This window comes from Pinus tabuliformis, chromosome 9 (assembly GCF_031772625.1).
Source record: "Pinus tabuliformis cultivar Carrire ecotype Pingquan chromosome 9, CPIR1, whole genome shotgun sequence".
NCBI lineage: Eukaryota > Viridiplantae > Streptophyta > Pinopsida > Pinales > Pinaceae > Pinus > Pinus tabuliformis.
In genome coordinates this window covers 1553390964-1553411258 of record NC_142307.1, presented here as the reverse complement: position 1 = coordinate 1553411258, position 20295 = coordinate 1553390964, and positions in this window count along the sequence as shown.

Sequence of the window (20295 nt, the reverse complement as noted above, 5' to 3'; positions counted from 1 at the left end):
AACTGTTTGAGCCGTAATTTACTCAATTTTCGACCAAATTGAGGTCAGAAAGAAGTGTTCTTAGCTAATTTGGATCTTTTGAACACATTGGTGCAGGTATTAGGAGCCATAGAGCTTTGTAAACAACATTTTTTCCACACTGAGCTAATATAGAAGCCCAAGCTATGGAAGCTGGACCAAGGAGATGTAGCCCAGGAGGGGTGAACTCCTTTATCAAAACATTGTGTTAATGTGTCTCTTTGATGGTTTGCTGCACTGTACATGTTTGTTGTTCATTATTCATTTTTGAAGCTATTTTTCTCAGGAATGTCTTGTTTAACTTAAGGAAATTTACTTGTTTGTAAAAAACCAACAACGAAGGAAACCTCTGCACAAAAAGTAAGAAGCAAGCACATGTTTATAAATATGTAATTTTTATTAGCAAAAAAAACTAATCATACAAAAACAAATCACTGAGATAGGTTCCAGGATGGGAAAGAGGGCCCAGTAACTACACATTACGCAATTCCAGGTGACAGGGAGGGAGGTTGGTCACTTAGACTACATAGAGTGTAGCTTAGGCTTGGATGAGGAACTCCTGAGCACAGTCCTCAGTGCCAGGAAAAATTGCACAGAAGCCATTGGGAGATAGGATTGCACAGTTGAGTCAATCATTGGACTATGCAGGATGGGACCCTGGGAGGCAGGTTTGCGCTGTTTTAAGAGGCAAGACAGGACTGGGCATCAAAGGGGCTTGGTAGGATAGGTCTGCGTAGTTTGTGAGGTCAGTGAGTCCCGACTGAGGGAGGACATTGGGGAGACACTTCTGTGCAGTTTTGGGAGGCAAGGTAGGCTTGGTCCTCTGTGCATTATGGGCTTCGAGAAAGAAGGGAAGAAGCTTGATGACTAATCTTGTGAAATGTGCAGTTCAAGTCAAGCTGGGAGAAGTTACTGCACAATTTTGGGGATGAAGGCAGGTTGCTCAGCTCTAGAATTGCGTAGTGTAACTTCATTTGGGGATAGTGACTGTGCCTTGTGCAATTCCAGGCAGCAAGGTTGCATCACTGAAGGTTGAGACTATGCAGTGCATAGTTGGGGTCTGGTGAAGTGAGTATCCTGGTCATAATGATTTTTGAAGAAATGGCTAAGTGTGGGAGGAAATTGAATTTGTGAGGAATTGGAGCTTGTGATTACACACTTAGCATAATTCAACGACATGATAATATAGACCAATGGAACAACAAGACAAAGCATTACCCTATATGAGACTATCTTAGAATGAAAAGCGACAAGTGCGACACTTGATATGGACTTTGGATGACTGTAATGACACTTGTGTGGCAGTGCTTAAAACTTTGTGTATGGGTGCAAAAGATGTTTGCATAGCTAGGAAAACCCGAATACATAAATACTAACCTTCGAAATCACTAGAAAAGGACCGCAAGCATGGTAAAACAATCGAACATGCCCAAAGATGACAACTTATCAATCAAGAAAAAGGGGTGAAAAGACTCTTAGAAAGCTCATGAAATGAGCTCAAGTGTTTGCAACCATAAAGGGAAAGACCAAGGAAGGCTCCAAAATTTAAGTGCAAGCCAAAATTTTGGAGGGTGTTGTAGCCAATACAACACTTGGCGACACATTGGTTGAATACCATCGTCTTTATGTTGGTTCATTTTTAAGTGCATGGCCTTGGTCCTTAAGGGAGTATTGATTCATCGTGTAGATTAATTTGACTCCCCCACTTACCCCATGGGAAGACATGGTTTCCTTTGTAACTTCTCAGTTGAACTCAACATAAGACTCAGCCAGATCACAATGTTTCGAATTGGGAAGGGTAGTTTAGCTTGTGAGATTAAGATTTTCAGAGTATAGTTTTTCATCTCTAGTGTTGCTCCACTGCTAGCAGGCCTGGACAGTGCCTCGACAGAGTCACGCAAGAACACATGCATTGCTCCACTGCTAGCGAGCCTAGATAGTACTCCGGTGGAGTTGCCTGCTTCACCTCTCTATGTAGGAAGCCTTCTCTTCTTTTGCCTTTATTTATTTATTTAAAGAGAAATGTGCATCGACACTTATTTATTTTGGGTGGAAGAGGGATTCTGGCTTATTGAGAGCAGGAGAGTTTGTTCCTTTAGAGAAGCATATAAATACCTATGATTTAGGTTTGCTCGTTTAGATTTTCCCCTTCTCCATTTCTACTAGTTGGATAAGCTTGAAAACACGAAAGAATAAATTGAGTATAGGCATGAGGTTTCCAAACTGGACACATGTTTATGGTTGGGCCAAAACTCTCGTTACGAATGGATTGTATTTTCCGTGAGAACTTCATCGCCCAAAAGTTACAACCAATACAAAGAACGTGGACACAGGACTCGCCAAGGGCTGCATTCTCACAAGACTCTTTGAACTTTAGCCACACACACTTGAAAGCCACAACGAAGTAAAGCACAACACTTATTTACATAATCAAAACAACATAAAACCAAAGAAAACATGTCAGGTAAAAAAAAAAAACTATGTACACAGTGCAGGGCATAAACCCAGGTCTTCATTGAAAGTAATATTTTAAGCCTTGGCTATTGATAGGGAGAGAGTTGATCTTCTTGTTAAGTGATTGAAGAAGATACATGTATTAGCCAATATTTTCGTGGACTAGGTAAGGACCAATCCACAGGGGTTGAAACTTAGTGTGCTTTCCTTTATCTTCGTGGGCTTTGTCCCACTTCAAGACTGAGTCACCCACATTGAAGCTAGTCTTCCCTATAGACTTTCTGTCAAACCATCTCTTGATACGGTTTTGATGGAGTGAAAATTTTTCTTTTTCTTTCAGCCTTTCTTCCTGTAACTTGTGAAAAGTGTCCATCCTATACTGAACTAAGTGACAAGGCTTAACCTGGGATTCTTGGAAAAATTGCAGATCAGGCAAGTAGATATTCGATGGGAGGATGGCTTCCTTTCCATACACCAGGAAGTAGGGGGAAGTATTCAAAGAAGTATTAGGTGTGACTTGGTCAACCCATAAAGCATTCACCAAGGTGGAGTGCTAGTTTCACTGCTCAGAGAATATGGTCTTTTTGATGATGCAAATGGGGTTCTTATTTGTGGATTCGACAAGACCATTCCCCTGTGGATAATAATTAGTAGAATGTTTCAAGGAAATACCATTTTCCAATGCAAAGTCATAAATATTTAATGAAGAAAAGTACGTTGCATTGTCAAAAACAAGTGACATAGGAACACCAAACCTAGAAATGATATTTTGTTACAGAAAGTTGATGACTTCCTGATCATTCACTTGTTTCAGCAGAATTGCCTCTATCCACCGCATGAAATAATCTGTAGCAGTCAAGATATAGCTGTGTCTCTTCGATGAATGAGGGAAAATTTCTCCAATGGTATCTAAGCCCCATTATTGGAATGATTCTTCCACTACAAAAGGCTACAACGAGGCTGCTGACTTCTGATTTTTGTCGGCACACCTTTGACAGACCGGACACTTGCGGATGTAGGCATGAGCATCCTTGAATAATGTAGTTGAGTAGATATCGGCCCGCATGACCTTGTGTGTTGTGGTGTTACCTGCGAAGTGTCCCCTCGCTAGTCCATTGTGGAGATCACGTAAAACCTTATCTGAATCCTGTGCCTCCAGGCACCTGAAAAAAATCCCATTATGATGCTTTATGTACAGCACCCCATGCACCAGTTGGTATGATAGCGCTTTGAGTCAGAGTGCCCTCTTCTGCCACAAAGAGAAATGAGAGGGCATAGTTCCATGCTCAAGGTATCGATGCACATTTGCATAGCAAGAGTTTCTGTCTGAAGTGGGAGAGGCTTGCTGAACATTGTACATTTCAATTTCTTGCTCCCAGCCTATGAACTCTTCTTCTTCCTCTTGTGCATTGATCACTTCCATTGCTAACTTACAAAGACCATGACCCTTAATGGGGTGAACTGGTTTGATGTTAAGATCATATTCTTGCAATATGGTAATCTAGTTCACCCTTCTCTCACCCAACTCTTGCTAAACAAGCAGTGATCTGACTGCTAGGTGTGGGACAAAGATAATACAATGGTTTTTCAACAAGTAGGGTCTAAAGTGCTTCACTGCCTTGTATACTACATAAGCATGTTTGTCCATAACGGGATAGTTGAGCTCTAGTCCTTGCAGGCTCGCGCTCATGAAGGAGATGGGTTTCTCATTGTTCAACTCATCCTTCTGAGTGAGCACAACAATGAGAGAAGTGTCAGAAGAAAAAGTGTAGAGAAAGAAGTCTTTGCTTAAGGCTGGGCTGTACAACACTGGTGCTTTTTCTATTGCTTGCTTTATACGGGCAAACACATCCATTTCCATTTTGCCCCAGTTGTAGACTGCATCCTTCTTGATCATCTCCTATATGGGTTTGGCGATTTGAGCACAGTCAGAGATGAAGTTTCTGAGGAAGTTGATCTTCCCTAAGAAAGATTGCATGGATTTCTTGTTCATGGGGTGGGGAATCTACGTGATAGTCTAAACATTGTCTGGATCTACCTTGATCCCACTTTTAGCAATAATATGTCCAAGAAGGTTACCCTCGTACACTGTGAAGATGCTTTTCTTGGGATTCAAGGATATCCTATATTTCTGGCATCGCTCAAAAAATTTCTTGATGTGGTGCAGGTGGTCTAACTATTGTCTTGAAAACATTGTTACATCATTGAGGTAGACCACTATGCTCTGTCCAATAAGCCCATGGAAAGCAATGTCCATTGCATTTTGAAATGTTGCACCTACATTAACCAACACAAACGACATTCGGTGAAATACGAAATGTAGTATTGAGTTTGTCAGGCTTTGCTACCAAAACCTGGTTGTAACCCGAAAAACCATCTAGCAAAGAAAACATCTCTGCTCTAGATACTATTTGCAATATGTGCTCCATGGACGACACTAGGTAATTTTCTTTGTCTGAGGCGTGATTGAGATTGCAGAAATCTACAAATAGGCCGATCTCCTCGAACTTATTCTTTACAGGGATTAATTTAGACACCCATGTCGAAATTTCGCACTTTGTAAATGATCCGAGCATCCAACAACTTTGTCAATTATTTTTGTATAAAGGGCTCAAGTGTTGGGTGAACTTTTCTCAGTTTCTATTGAAAAGGCTTGGCCCCTTCTTTGATCGGTATCACGTGTTGGATTATTCACGTGTCATATGTCTTAATATCATCATACGTCCATGTGAAGACATCACGGTACTGCTTGAAGAGGCAGATAAAATCTTGTCGCTCTTGTGGTGTACAACAAGTACTGAGATTCACATACTTCAGATATTTTTTTGTTCCCAGATTGATCTTCTCATGCGACAATGTAGAGCTATGGGTCTTAGCATTCATAGGTCCATGAAAGCGGTTCTACAAGTCATACAAATTTTCTAGTGATACCACACCCTTGGGGATGAGGTTACATTTGCTTGTACTAGCTGTATCCTGCAAACACTATTCGTGCTCGTCCTCATCTATTGTTGCATCTTTCAATGCGTCAGCATTATCCATGAAATGCAATATCTATTGATCAACATAAAAAAATGCGTAAATTAGTGATGTTGTCTGGGACAGATGGTTTATACAAAATTCCAATAGTAAAACTGTCCCTTAATGGTAGCATCCTAGTAGCTGTGTTTTCCAAGGCATTCGTAATTTCATTACACATTCTTGGTACTGAAATAATATTGAAAGCTTAGAAATCAGAATTGAGTCGCCATACCTCTTGTTGATAACTCTTAAGACGAGGTGACACACAATGTATAGTGTTATGTACCACGATTTTGGAGTCTTCTACCACTTTCAAGACATCAACGTTGAGGTCAATGACTTTTTGTAAACCCAACACGAGTACTTCATACTCCGTGGTGTTGTTGTGAACTCAAATTCCAAGTGACTAAAGATTAAATATTTTCTCTGTAGCGGGTCTATTAAAACGCAACCAGCTCCAGAGTCCTCCTGTGTTTTGGATTCGTCGAAGTACATGGTCCACATATGATCTGTACCGGGACTGCTTACCACACTAGTACTATTTATGCTACTACTACTACTACTACTTACTGTACAAGTTTCATTTCCACCAGTTGAACCTGGAAGGAGGTCCAACTGTGTGTCTAGTGGGACAGGGGATGGCTCTGCAAGATAGCACCTCAATTATGTCTCTAGAAAACAATTGCTGAAAATAAGTTCTGCGAAAGTCAATGACTCATTTTTTCCATTCAAGGGAGTCATGTTGTGCATCATGTATCTCTCTGAAAAAACTCAGATTTGTTTGTTCCTGCCTTTATACGGAAGCCATAAGTGCAACCCTTTAGTCGCAAAAAAGTATCCTTGCAACTTGCTTGACCAGTCTCTGCTGAGCAATTCCATGTATGCTTCTAGGATGTCCACAATTATAGTATTGATGCATTAATGAACTCGTTCATCAGATGATAGCCGGATGATCACATCCCTAAGTTTACCAATTTCTGGCACACAAGTTATTTCCATTTAGATGATTTATGCCTCTATCTTACTCCATTGAGTGTTTATCTTCTTGGCCACAGAGAGTGGCATGACATTAACCGATGAACCATAATCAACCAAGAAATTGTGAATATTGAAGTTAAATATTTCAAATTATAACAAGAATGGTGGGTAGAGTGAGTTTTCCTCCTCCATGTGGAGTAATTAAGCACATATGCAAGAGCGTCAAAATACTTACTAGATCACTTGCTTGAATAGGCAACATGAACAGTCGAGGTTTCCCCAAGTGATCGTAGAAGAATGTCCCGTTGGCTCATAGTTTTTGTATGTTCAAACAGAGAAATATTTGTGTGAGCCTTCTTCATGTCTTCTACAATGTTATACTCTATTGCGGGAAGATTCACCGAGGTGTTCGAGGGTGGTACAAAATTCATGGTTTCCAGTGGGATGGTTCTGTCTTTGCTGCTTGTGGAAACACTTTTCATTGAAGTTGTCTTCCCAAGCTTGCTCTGAGTTTTATGTGTTGAGTCTATCGGAGGACCCATTTTCCTTAACAAATTTTCTCTGAATTTCTGTTTCGATACCTCAATCCCAGTGGCGGCCCCATTGACTTCTCAAGTTGTATCAGTTATTTTTGTTCAGGGCCCGACCATCACTCAGAGGCTCCTTATCGGTGGTTGTCTTTTGGGTTGCGAGAGCATACTGATACATGTTTACTACATCCCCAGTGCTTGGAGCTTCATTGGCTATAAAAACTTCTTCATCATCAAACTTCAATTGTTCATCAACCATGGTTGTGTCAAACAATTGTGCATCAATACTACCCATTCCATGGTTCCATTTTGGGCATGTTTTTTTCGAATAATGTTCGAATGGAATGTGTAGTATGAATATATGGCGATTTTCAGAATGTTCAGAACCATGTTGTAGCTCTGTGAAGATTTGGCCGGCTGGCTGCTGCTGCTGCTGGAAGCTACATTCTTCTTTGGTGGGTGCCTGGAGGGCCTGCTGCTCATGGTAGTCTCACTTGTACTCTGTTTAAGTTCAATCACTTCGGTGGTCAAGGACTTGATGAGACGAGTAAGGTTCTCGATATCTCTCATTTCCTTTTCCTTGGCCTTGCTCACAGAGGTCTAAGACCTCTTACCCATGTATTTGGAGTCCTTAGTGGATCCACCATCTGTAATGACTCCAATAGCGTGCAAGTCCTTCTCTACGACAATAACCTCTTCATAATTTTAAAGTTGGTTTGCCTACTCGCTTGACGAACGCCGCGATATTGGTCAGCAAGGCATAAGTGTAGTAGTCAAGGTGATGGAGTCATGAGGTTTAGTGTCGTTTGAGAACTTGTTCAAAATACGATTGAACCTCTAATTAAAATCTTTGAACTTTTCTTTCTGCTCCATCCCAAGACTACCCAAATCATTCACTAACATGGTAGGGGTCTTGTCTTCAAAAAATTTATCAAGAAAGATCCTTTTGAATACCCTGCAATTCTGGAGGGAGTTAGGAGGAAGGTTGTGGTACCATACAGCTGCTTTACCTTCCAAGGTACATGGAAATAGCCTACATGCAACATCATCATAACATACCTCAAGTGTCTATAGATGTAGGTAGAAAGTGTCTAATTGATATTCTACCTTCACTGTCTTGTCAGGGTCATATTTCGTTAAGAGCTTCTCCGCGTGTCTTGGCATCTTGTGCAAGACACCCAAAAGTGCCAATGGGCCCTAAGTCATCCAATCCAGATTTTGGTCTGCCATGTTGTCTTCTTCATTGTCTTCCTCTTCCTCTTTTGAATTTGTTGATTCCTCCTCTTATTCTCCTCCTCCTTCATTTTCTTCCCCTCCGCCTCCTCCATTGGAACCTGAACCCGAGAGTGAGGGGTTGCCTTATTCATCTCCTTGAAAGAATAGAGGTTCTTCTTCTTTCTCCATGGATTCTGCTAGCTATTCAAGAGTGGAAAAGATCGCTTCTTGAACAAATGTAATTACTACTCCCATGGGGGTAATCTTGTCCTTCTTTTGAGAATATGGAAGAGCGTACACTCTTGGAATCAGCCATTATATTTTGAATATAGATGGATGATGGGATAGAGAGCCCAGATTTGATGGTACATGATTTCATGTTCAGGCCTAGGAGGTGAGGAATGACTAACTTCAGAATTGTAGGTAGGTGAGAGGGAGTGAATGTTACTGCCTTGACCAGAAAATGGATGAGTGGGGTCGGTGGAACAATCAACCATAAACTACTGGAGGCCCTCCTTCTAGCGCCAGAAATGTTGACGGTGCTAGATCCACCAACATTCAATGGATATCCTTGATAGGAGGCCCAATTATACCTCACACTATTTGGTGTAGGAGTCCCATCCGATATGATCGCCCGATTTCTAAATACTTCAAGATTTTCCTTGGCTCTAGCTTTCAACACAAGAGAGTGTTACAATGGTACCTTTGAAAAGAAAGATAAGTGTGCTTGGTGAGTGTGAAAAGTGACTGTGTCGAGGTTCTCTTACTGCAAAATGGAGGAGAAAAGTGAGCCTCTAAGTGAGAGGTAATAGTACCACCCAGGAAGAGACACACGTGAACGAAGAAGAACTATCCAACATCTAGCATAATAGTCCATAGCGAATGTGGAAGTTGTTAAAACCAAAGAACAGGGAAAGACCCATCTACCATCCAACGGAATAGTCCGCAAAGGATGTGATGGTAGTGATAATTGATGAGTAGGAAAGGTCTGTCTAGTATCCTTCGAAATAGTCCACAAGGATGAGACAACAGTGACGAGAATTACAATACATTCCCAACAAGATAAGCACTAAAACAACCGAAATAGTTCAACTATCTCAGTACATGTGAAACAAACATGAAATATAAATGTTCAAAGAATAATCTTACAAACATCCGTAAGTCATGCATGGAAAAGCGCTGGCCTGAAAAGGATTATGTATTAAGCAAAAGTTCCAAGATACGTATTCACATCATACATCACTAGCACCAATAGTGGGACAATGGAGCCACTCCTTTCTCCTCAAAGAACTGACTGAAATTCTCTATGTTTTGCGGGAGAAGCCAAGGTGAAAAATTCCTTTGTTCACACAATGAGGGGTATATATAACCAAGGGGTGATGCTTGACCCTTGTGACTCTTTGACTACCCTCATGACTGTTCAACTTCCTAGGACTTTTCAACTGACTTGACTCTTCATATTCATGTGTGTTCATTGGAATTCCATTTTACATTACATTTAATTTACAATATACAAGGCTCATAATAGTGATGTGGCATTTGAAAACTCATGACACGACTTGACATGACACTGCTAACATGGACTAGCTTGCTAAGGTGGCAATGTCAAGTCGTTGTTGCTTCTGAGTGATGGATTGTGTTCTTGGATTTACTTTCTCTTCTCCTCCACATAGCTTGATGATGCAGGGTCTTCAACGATCTTCGGTCTTGAGAGGTGGTTGCATGCATGTGTTCCCTTTGCTTGTTCTTCCTAAGCTTCTTTGTCCGTCCAACTGTAAGTGAGTCTTCATGCATGTTCGCTTCTTCTTCTCCTTCTTCATCATCTCGCCATGATCTAACAGTGAACATGGGTTTTCACTTTTCTAGGGCTTTCCAAGCCAAGTCCCATCTATGGTTTACAAACTCTAGATACCAAAGACCTTAAAAAATGTAAGATCTATAAACCATAAAATATTACCATGCAAAGAGTGCTGCAAAAACCCTAATTAATTTACAAACATATCACCATATTGTAGATACAGAACATGAAATGCACATAAACAATGTACGTATCTCTACGATATTACCATACCTTTTTCTTTGCAAGAATATGATCCTTATTTATGTGTCAAAACTTCTTCAACAAGTGTTTATCTTCAACATTGGTTCCTCAACGTTTCCTACATTGAGGTGCAAGCTTTGCCATTTGCAAAATCTTAATGAAAATATTTATTCAAGCTTTACCTTGACCATTCCAGTAGAGGTCCCTTTGTCTAGTACCCTAGATGCTTACGAACTTCATATTTCTTATATATTTTTCCACTAAAGAAACCTTTGTACTTTGATCCATAGAAATTCCTTCAAGTTTACATGACTTTCCTAAATCTTTGGTCTTTACTACATAAGTTTTTTTTTTCTTTTTTGGTTGGTAATTCATTAGTGTCATGGTTTCTTTGTTATATCAAGATCATATAAGATATCTTCCATATGCCATTTTCTTTCAAGACTCCAAATTATATTTTACACAGTATATTTATGTAAATTATGATATATGTATTCCTCACTACAGAGATAATGCAAATTGGTGTTGATAACTTCACATGTATTCTCATTAGGTCATTGTCACATTTATGTTACTAGCATAAACTGTCACCTGAATCATGGTCACTATTTCATCATTGACTGGATCATTGTTTTAAATATAATTTGTTTATGACAAGTCATATATCACAAAGACATGGTCAAATCTCACTATTTAAACAATGTTACAATCATATTATCGTTGCCAGGGATATTGTTATATCACTGCAAGATCATTGGTACTGTTACATATTGATATCAGTAAGCATATCAAAATTACAGTATATTCTTGCCATACGACTTTGTTATTCAAATCAACTTTGTTTTTATGGTCATACAAACTACTGAATGAAATTTATCTATATGAAGTCAGATAACTATTATCACAGTCCATCAAGCTATATATATATATATATATATATATATATATATATATATATATATATATATCCAAGTCATGGCAAGAGTGAATGAAGAGTCATAAAAACTATTGTGAATGTAACGAGCCAGTATGAGAATGCGAGCCACTAGGAAATGTGTTAAATAGTGCTACCACATATGCGAACCGCAAGCCACATAAACAAAAGAAAAAAAAAGTGAGCTTTAATCAATGAACCAATAGAACAAGCCATTATAGATAAAGTAATGCTATCCATGGTGACAGGATATGAGCCACAATATAATTTGATTCCATAAGAGTGTGATGCTACAAGCCTTAAATATAATACCACAGATATTCATAGTGAAATCAAGCCACCAAGATGCTAATTTGAGCCTTTAAGAGTAAGCATTGATGTGATCCAAGGATCCACCAAAAATTTTGGGCTAGAGAAACTTAGAGTCATAGCTACTCTACGAGCCTCAAAGTGTAAGTCATACAAATCACGATAGTAATGCTTCCAAGCACAAAGATTTATGATTGAATTAATATAACGAACCATCAAATCACTATTGTTAATGTGAGCCTCAAATGTGTTTTTGCCCAGAATTTACCCAATTTCGTAGAGAGAGAATCTATAGGAAATGATCCAGAAACACCATAGAGATATCCAATCCAAATGCCAATAGGAATGTGATATTCAAGCCTTCATGTACAAACCTCAACTTTGATACCATGTTAGAAATTCAGGATAAATGTATATTAAGATAGATTTTCTTTCATTATAATTAATTTTGAGTTTGTTGGCATTATTATTATAGTGTTTTTTTCTTCTTTTACATTTTACATATATGGCATAAGTACAATGACAATCATGAAGACCATACCTAGTTACATTTTCCAGCAAGGTCTAGGGTTGAGAGATCCTGAACTACAAAATAAAGTTATGGGTGCTCAATTATGGTAGCGATGGCTTCAGATGGGCCAAAAATTATGGAAACAAATATGGAAGGGAAAATATTTCCTGGTTATAACACAGGCCGAAATAGTGAGGCACTCAGATTCCCAGTGGGTTCATCAATTTGCAACTTGGAAATGGAACAAATATTGTTCATCCAGGATCACTTGTTTTGAGAGATCAGGAATGGGAGCACTTCCAAATTTTGGGAAGAATCCTAGCAACAATTTTTGAGGTTGGAGAACTGAGAGGAGTTGAGAGGCATCAAGGAAAGAACTACAAGGTCGAAGGGGGGACAATTGCAGCAAATTTCTAGAAGGTTGCTACTAATTAAGACCAGTTGATAACATGGAAAAATAAGGATGACTAGAATAATGATAATTCCCATTGAGAATGGAAAATTCTAGAGGAAATTCTAAAAGAAAGGAAAATCTAGGTGGCGGGGATAAGGATAGGCTAAGATAGTGGTATCAAACTCAAGGAATGTTCACCATTAAAGAAGCATATAGCCTCATGGAAAATCATAAGGAATTTACAAAGGAGCTATACTAGTGAAGGGTTTGGGGTGGGAAGTTGTAGCCAAAGGTAGCAAGTTTTCTCTAGATGATAGGGTGCCCCAAATTGTTAACCTAAGATCATTGTTGGGCATGGAATCCCCCTCAAAGCATGTTTTTGGGCTCAAAGCCCATGTTTTGACTGAATAATGTTGTAAAGCCCCGAGAATTGCGGGCGCGAAAGTATGTTAGAGTCATAGGTTTGTCCGCCCTAGTTTGCAATGTAATGTCATCCTACCCATGGTTCACAAACCATGGGATTGTATAAATATAGAGAGGCTCTAAGTGTAAAAGAGAGTTAGTTAGAACGAAGTATGGAATAGGAACAAGTCTAAGGTATTGAGTAGTATATCTAAGTGTGTCTTTGGGTCGTAGAGTAGGAGAAGGCTCTGCAGCTGAGTGCGCAGAGGCCTAGTTGTCTGCAGTAGAGTGCGCAAGGCGAAGTTGAGTATGTAATCGGAGAAGAGAATAATAAAAGAATTTTTATCCAAATTCTATGTATCTGTTCTTGAGTTATTACATGTTTGATATCAATTTCAAATATGATGTTTATTTATTGCCCATGATTTATCTTGATAAGTATACTCTACACATGCAAGTAAACTAAGTTAATCAATTAACGGTGGAATATTAGTAAGGACTTGGGTAATAACAAAGTTCAGGCACCGAGTAAGGTTGTGCGACGGCAACATCTCAGGCTGTGAGGAGTGGGTAAGTGCGCATAGCGATGTGTGCGCAGGGCCGAACTGCGGACCACTTGAACTCATCAGACATCTCCAGGGTGCAGAAACTTGGTTCTAGCACCCTCCCATACTACTTCAGGTGAGACCTCAGTCCGCGCTCTACGGACTATTGCTGAAAGGGCCAGTAGTACCAGGATTTGTTTGGCTAAATCACCTCTGAACCTGGGCCAAGCCCCAACAAGACAAAAAATGGTTCCATTGCTGAGACCGAGATCTGCATAAGGGATGTCTGATGTCATGTCACTGGAATCCGACGAAGAAAGAAATTGAAGGGTGGTTGGACAAAAAAATTCACGAATTTGCGGCGCAGGAAAAAAGGAATCCGTGAGTATCGAAGGAACAATGGTTAGAGTGCTACGTATATACAGAAATCCATGAGATTTTCTTTGCATCCTTCCCCTCTGAGTTGTACGAGTGGATCGCAAAGCTAGCAGAAAGTCACGGAAGGTGTAGGCTTGACAAACCGATTGTGTGGACTCCAGAGTTGATGCGCAAAATAGAAGCATCGAAAGATAAGATCGCGTGCGCTGTGGACCATTGGCTTAATCGAATTATAGGAGGGTTTATTCCTGAGTTCGCAGTAGATACTTCAGTCAGCTACATCGAGGCGGAACAATGCTTTCTCAAAGGACCGCGAGGTAAGTACATTAAATCTTTGAACACTTGGATTAAATTGCTATTGTGTGAAAAGCGGATTATGCGAATAAATTGATGTTTGGGGCTATGCGGAGTGGGAGGATCTATAGAAACGAAGGTAGCACAGAGATAAAGAATATCCCCTTGATTTCGCCTCGGCGAGAAAGCGAGGAAGAGCTCGCAAAAGTTTCACCAAGAAGTGCGATCAGTCTAATAAGGCAACGAATTCTGTGCATAACACCTCCACCTACACCACCACTAGTCTCACCATCTTCACCCCCATCTCTGCCCATACCACCTCCACCACCACCACAGTTCAATATGGCGAGCGCGATAAAATTGTCGGTGTTCAAAGGAGTACGAAACGAAGATCCAGACCAATTTTGGTTCGTGGTAAAATATGTACAGGAAGCACAAGGAGTCATGGATGAAAATATAAAGAAGACAACACTGGTAAGCATGTAGGATCATGCACTGACCTGGTACATTAAGCATTCCAACGACAATCCAAACGTAGGGGTCGCGGATATCCAAGCTACGTTGAACAGAGAATTTAGCAAGCCAAAATCAGAGACACAGTCGATTATCGGGTTTAAGGAAATCGTGATGCTTCCAGGCGAGACCCCTTAGGAACTATATCAGAGACTAAAGGGCATGATTTGTGAAGCTAGCATGACCTTGACAGAGGGGCAGCACCGTGCATAGTTTCTAGCATCACTAATGCCGCATCTAAGAACGACGTTGTCGCAATAGAAGTTATCCACCCAGGCCGAAGCTTTAGAGATTATAATGGGACTGCACGAGACCCTAATAGAAGATCCTGGCCTGGGAATCCAACAAATCCACACACAACTGAAAAATTTGTGTCTGGAAATGCATATTTTGAAACAGGACAAGACAACTCGGCTAGAGGCGCGCGAGGAGGTATGGTGCATAAAATGCAAAGGACAGGGGCATGACAAGGACCATTGTCCAGTCTTTGTGAACTACATAGTGGGAGGAGGGCCGATGCCATTGAGACCAGAGGCACAAGCAGGATCAAGTACGACGCCTGCATTATGGTGCGCGATTTGTCAGATAGGAGTGAAGCATGTTACAGATAATTGTCACCTATTACAAAAGTATACGCAAACGTCCTTGCAATTGTTCTGTAATTTCTGCAGGTCAGTAGGCCATGATGAGCACACCTGTAGAAGTTATGAAATGATGATGGATCAGACTCCTGCCTACAGAGTTCAGATTGAAACACGAGCCCTCGATCAAAATACAGGGATGGCGTGCACTGGATTTCAGAGGTGTTGACGAGGTCGAGGTGGAATGGGACCAGGAAGGGGTCGCGGACAACTGATTTGTTACAATTGCAGAGGGCCAGGGCATTATGCCTGCGATTGTACAATTCCAACAAGGGAATCATGTTTATATTGTACTCAATTTGATCATGAGACGGAGGACTGCCCCACACTGATAGTGAGGTTGCACGATAGAGGAATATTCAAGCCTCCCCTGACTCAGAATTTACAAATGATGAGGTCTGAGCCGTGCAAAGAGGACCCGAATGTAAACATTGTGCTCCGAAGTGGTATCACGATAGGAGATGACAAGGGCAAGCAACTTGAAGAAAGTGCTTGGGTTTTCAAGGCTCCTACAAAGGAAACAGAGTTCTATTTGGAGCGCGCAAAGCAGACATTCATGGAAGCTAAGAAGAGCTTCACGGAGGCCTCCACTTCAAGTAGTAAAGAAAAACTAGAACCGGAGATGGACCCATCAATGCTTATTACCTTTCTGGAGACATGCACGAAGCTGCTGCCCGATAGCGAGGCTGTGAAGGGACTGTAGGAACTCATCACTAGGTGCATTGGTTCAAGAGAACTGCGCGTAGTCCGGAAGCTCGGGAATCACACAACGCGAATAGGAAGGGAGATGAGATTGACTACGCAAATCGAGGAATATGAAATGGATCAAGTGATTCTGGATTTAGGATCGGACGCAAACGTACTGCCAAAGCAGACATGGGAGTGCACGGGTAGGCCCGCATTACAATGGTCCCCTATTCAATTGTGAATGGTGAACCAACAGAAGATCCTATCGATGGGAAGGTTGCAGGGAATAATGGTAGACATCGAAGGTGTGAGCGTGCTTGCAGATTTCGAAGTGATAGAGATTGTTGATGACAGTAATCCCTATCCCGCGTTACTGGGAATCGATTGGGCCACTGATATGAACGGAGTGATAAACTTGAAGAAGCGCAAAATGATTTTTGAGAAAATTTCACTACGCGTAGTGGTACCTTTAGACCTTGTGGAAGGATCGCGCTACACAGAGCTAGTGCGCGACGAAGAAAGTGACGACGATCTAGATTGTATCTACAAGATAACTGCTTTGGAACAGGATTGGGTAAATCCTACAGCAGATGGTAGGATTTCATGGGAGCGTGAAAGCTCCTGCACATCGGATTCGGATGACGAAATAGAACAATGGCAAAACCAGTTACACGAGGTAATCATGCTCAATTACAACATGATGGTAAGATCACTGCGTTGTGTGACAATAGAGGTAAGGGATCTGCCTATGTATGACGGGTTGATAGCAGTGGATGAATTTCTGAAAAAATTTGAAAGAGAAGTGCCAAAACAGCAGCGTTTTGACGCTCTAAAATGGGCACTACGCGCTACACCCGCAAGGTGGTGGGGTACACATCAGAGAAGCTTTGAGGATTGGCGCGGATGCAGAAGGATGATGCGCCTACGATTTGGGAAACTGCAGATGCAGCTAGCAGACAAGTATGATGGACAGGATGATCCATGTACACACCTCGCGAAATGGACCAAGGTCTACGTGAAGAGCCACAACCTGAATGGGTGCATTTGTTCTGTCATACTCTGGATGTCATACCCATGAATTGGTATATTAAGATAGAGCTCCACCATGGCACGAGCGAATGGGGCATCTTGCGCGATGGATTCCTATTAACCTTCACGTTTGAAGATCGTTGGTGGGACACTGTTGATGACGCGCTACAAGCAGTAAAAGTAGCTATCTTCAAAATACCCCAGGAGCCAATGGAAGTGCTTTAGCTGAAATGGGCAACACAGCTGAGCTGCACGTTGGAGTGTTACAATGTAAATATTGAGGAGGATGATGAGGACCCACAAAATATTAAAATTCCTAGAACTGAAGGTTGTCACGAGGTTTGAGGACTATTGATTGAGGATCCCAACATCACTGCACCGTTAAAAACGAAGTAGGTAAACATTGGGATGGAGGTGGAACCAAAGTGTGCAACACTAGGTGACTATTAGGATGATGCCACGGTGGATAAGGTCGTTGAGTTACTCCGCGAATACCAAGACTTATTCCTGACCAAAATTACGGATTTAAAAGGGATCGTTGGTGACTTAGGGATGATGAAGATCACCCTAAAACTCGACGCGAAGTCGGTCAAGCAGAGGCCTTACCTCTTGAATCCGAAGTACAAGGATAAGGTCCGCGTGGAATTAAACAAAATGCTCGTAGCCGGAATTATTGAGCCGGTGGAAGCATCCGACTGGGTGAGCCCTATGGTAGTACAAGAGAAAAAGTAGAAGGGAAAAATAAGAATATGCGTGGACCTTAGGAAGCTGAATGACACCTACGTACACAACCCATTCCCAACATCGTTCACAGATGAAGTATTGGAAAACGTTGGCAGACAAGAAGCATACTTATTCACGGATGGGTTCTCAGGGTACCACCAGATCAAAATTGCACCGGAAGACATGAGAAAGACGACCATCGCAATGGAATGGGGCTGCTTTCAATACACCATTATGCCATTTGATTAAAGAATGCACCATCCATCTTTTCGTGCATCGTTGTTGCTGCATTCAAAGAATACATCCATAAGTTCCTGTAGGTCTATCTAAATGATTGGATTGTCTTCGAATTAGTTAAACACCATGTAGCAAGCTTATGCTTGATGTTGGATACTTGCTGACGACACCAGATTGCGCTAAACCTTAAGAAGTTTACATTCCTCGTTCCGTTTGGAAACCTATTGGGACACGTGGTTTTCAAACAGGGGCTGATAGTGGACCCTGCAAAGATTGCAGTAATTCTAAATTTTGAAGCACCACGAAGTGTTAAACAGCTGCGTGCTACCTTGGTACACATAGGATACTACAGGAAGTTCATCAAAATCTATGCCCAAATCACCACGCCGATGGAGAAACTATTGAAAAAAGATGTCACATTCTGCTGGAATGATGATTGCATGAAGAGCTTGGATGTCCTAAAGGGGAAATTGGCCTCCGCTCCAATTCTGGTCTTCCCAAAATGGGATGTGGAGTTTCATGTCCATGTTGACACGTCGTGTATCACATTGGGAGCAGTGCTCACACAAGAGGGTGGCGAGGGCTTGGACCACCCTATCGTGTTTGCAAGCTGTAGATTGTCTAAAGCTGAGAAGAACTATTCCACAACTGAGTGAGAGGGGTTAGCGACGGTGTATGCGTTCCGAAAATACCAACACTATTTGCTAGGAGGACATTTCAAGATGTATACAGACCATTCTGCACTGAAATACTTGGTTAATAAGCCTGTGATTGGGGGGCGCATATGCAGGTGGCTCTTATTATTTCAAGAATATGACTTTGAGGTCATGGTCAAACCTGGACGCCTGAACGCAGGACTGGATCACTTGTCGCATATTGAGACAGGTGAGGAACCTACTAGTTTGGAGGAAGGATTACTTGATGCGCAGCTCTTTGCGGTGCTCGTCGCGGACGGGCACTTCGAAGATATAATCCAACAGAAGAATGAATTTGTGGTGCACGCGGCGGATTTTTCTGTCATCGCGAGGCACCTATACAAAATGGGAAATGATGAGATATTGCGAAGATACGTACCTGAATATGAATGAAGTCAGATCCTCATGGAAGCACATGGGGGTGTTGCAAGAGGACACTATGCAGGACACACAGCCGCACAAAATATTCTTCCCACAGGGTTATGGTGGCCAACCCTTCACCAGGATTCAAAAGCATACTATAAGGCTTGCAATATATGTTAAAGGACCAAAAAACCATCGCGAAGGGACGATATGTCGTTGAATCCGCAAATGACACTACAATCGTTCGAGAAATGGGCAATTGACTTTGTGGGACCTATCAAACCTCAGGGAAAGACAAGCGTGCGCTACATCATCACCGCGACAAAGTACCTGACACGATGGGTGGAAACGCAGCTAGTCAAAGACTGCACAGCCACCACGGTTGCAAAGTTTTTGTTCGAAAACGTGTTCACCCGATTTGGCTGTCCGAAAATCTTAATAAGTGATTGCGGAACACATTTCTTGAACGAAACCATTAGCGCGCTCACAGAAGAATTCCAAGTGTATCATTAGAAAAGTACACAGTACCACCCACAAGCCAATGGGAATGTAGAAGCCTTCAACAAAATACTGGAGACTGCACTGACCAAAGTGTGCAACGTACAGCGAAGCGATTGGGACCTGCACGTACCTGCAGTGCTATGGGCTTACAGGACAATGTGCAAGAAACTAACGAGACAAACACCTTTCTGGTTAGTTTATGGCATGGAAACTGTCATGCCGATGGAATATATCGTACCTAGTCTGTACATAGCAGCGCTCACAGGGATGATGGACCGCGAAGCTCTAGAGGAAAGGCTCGCGCAATTGGAAGAACTTGAGGAAGAACGGTTCTTGGCTGGGTTTCATCAGCAGGTACAAAAGCAACATGAAAAAGCCTGGCACGACCACCATATCAAGTTGCGCACCTTCAAGGTAAATGACTTAGTGTTGTTGTATGACAGTAAGTTTGAAAAAATTCTGGGAAAATTCAGAATGCATTGGCTAGGACCATACGTGGTTAAGGAGATGGCAGACGGAGGCACAGTCTAGCTAGTCAAAATAAATGGAGAACCCTTCCCAGGTAAAGTAAATGGCAACCGCTTGAAGCCCTACACAGGTGGGCCGACTATCTGACTAGCCAGCCGAAGCACAGTCTTCGCGCTCCAAGGAGTAGGACAAAGGCGTGGGACTATAAACATACGCAGCAGATGCCAGTACAAATGTAGGGAAAAAATTCAAACATGAAGGTCTCAAAACAGAGGATGCAACAGATTCAGCAAACGACAGCTCAGTGCACTGCTGATATCAGCATAGTTCGAGGACAGTTGGAGGAAATCCATGCCAAGATCGCCGCACCGACAGAGTGACTCGAAGGCAAGTCGCGATGTTTGTGTTGGGGGC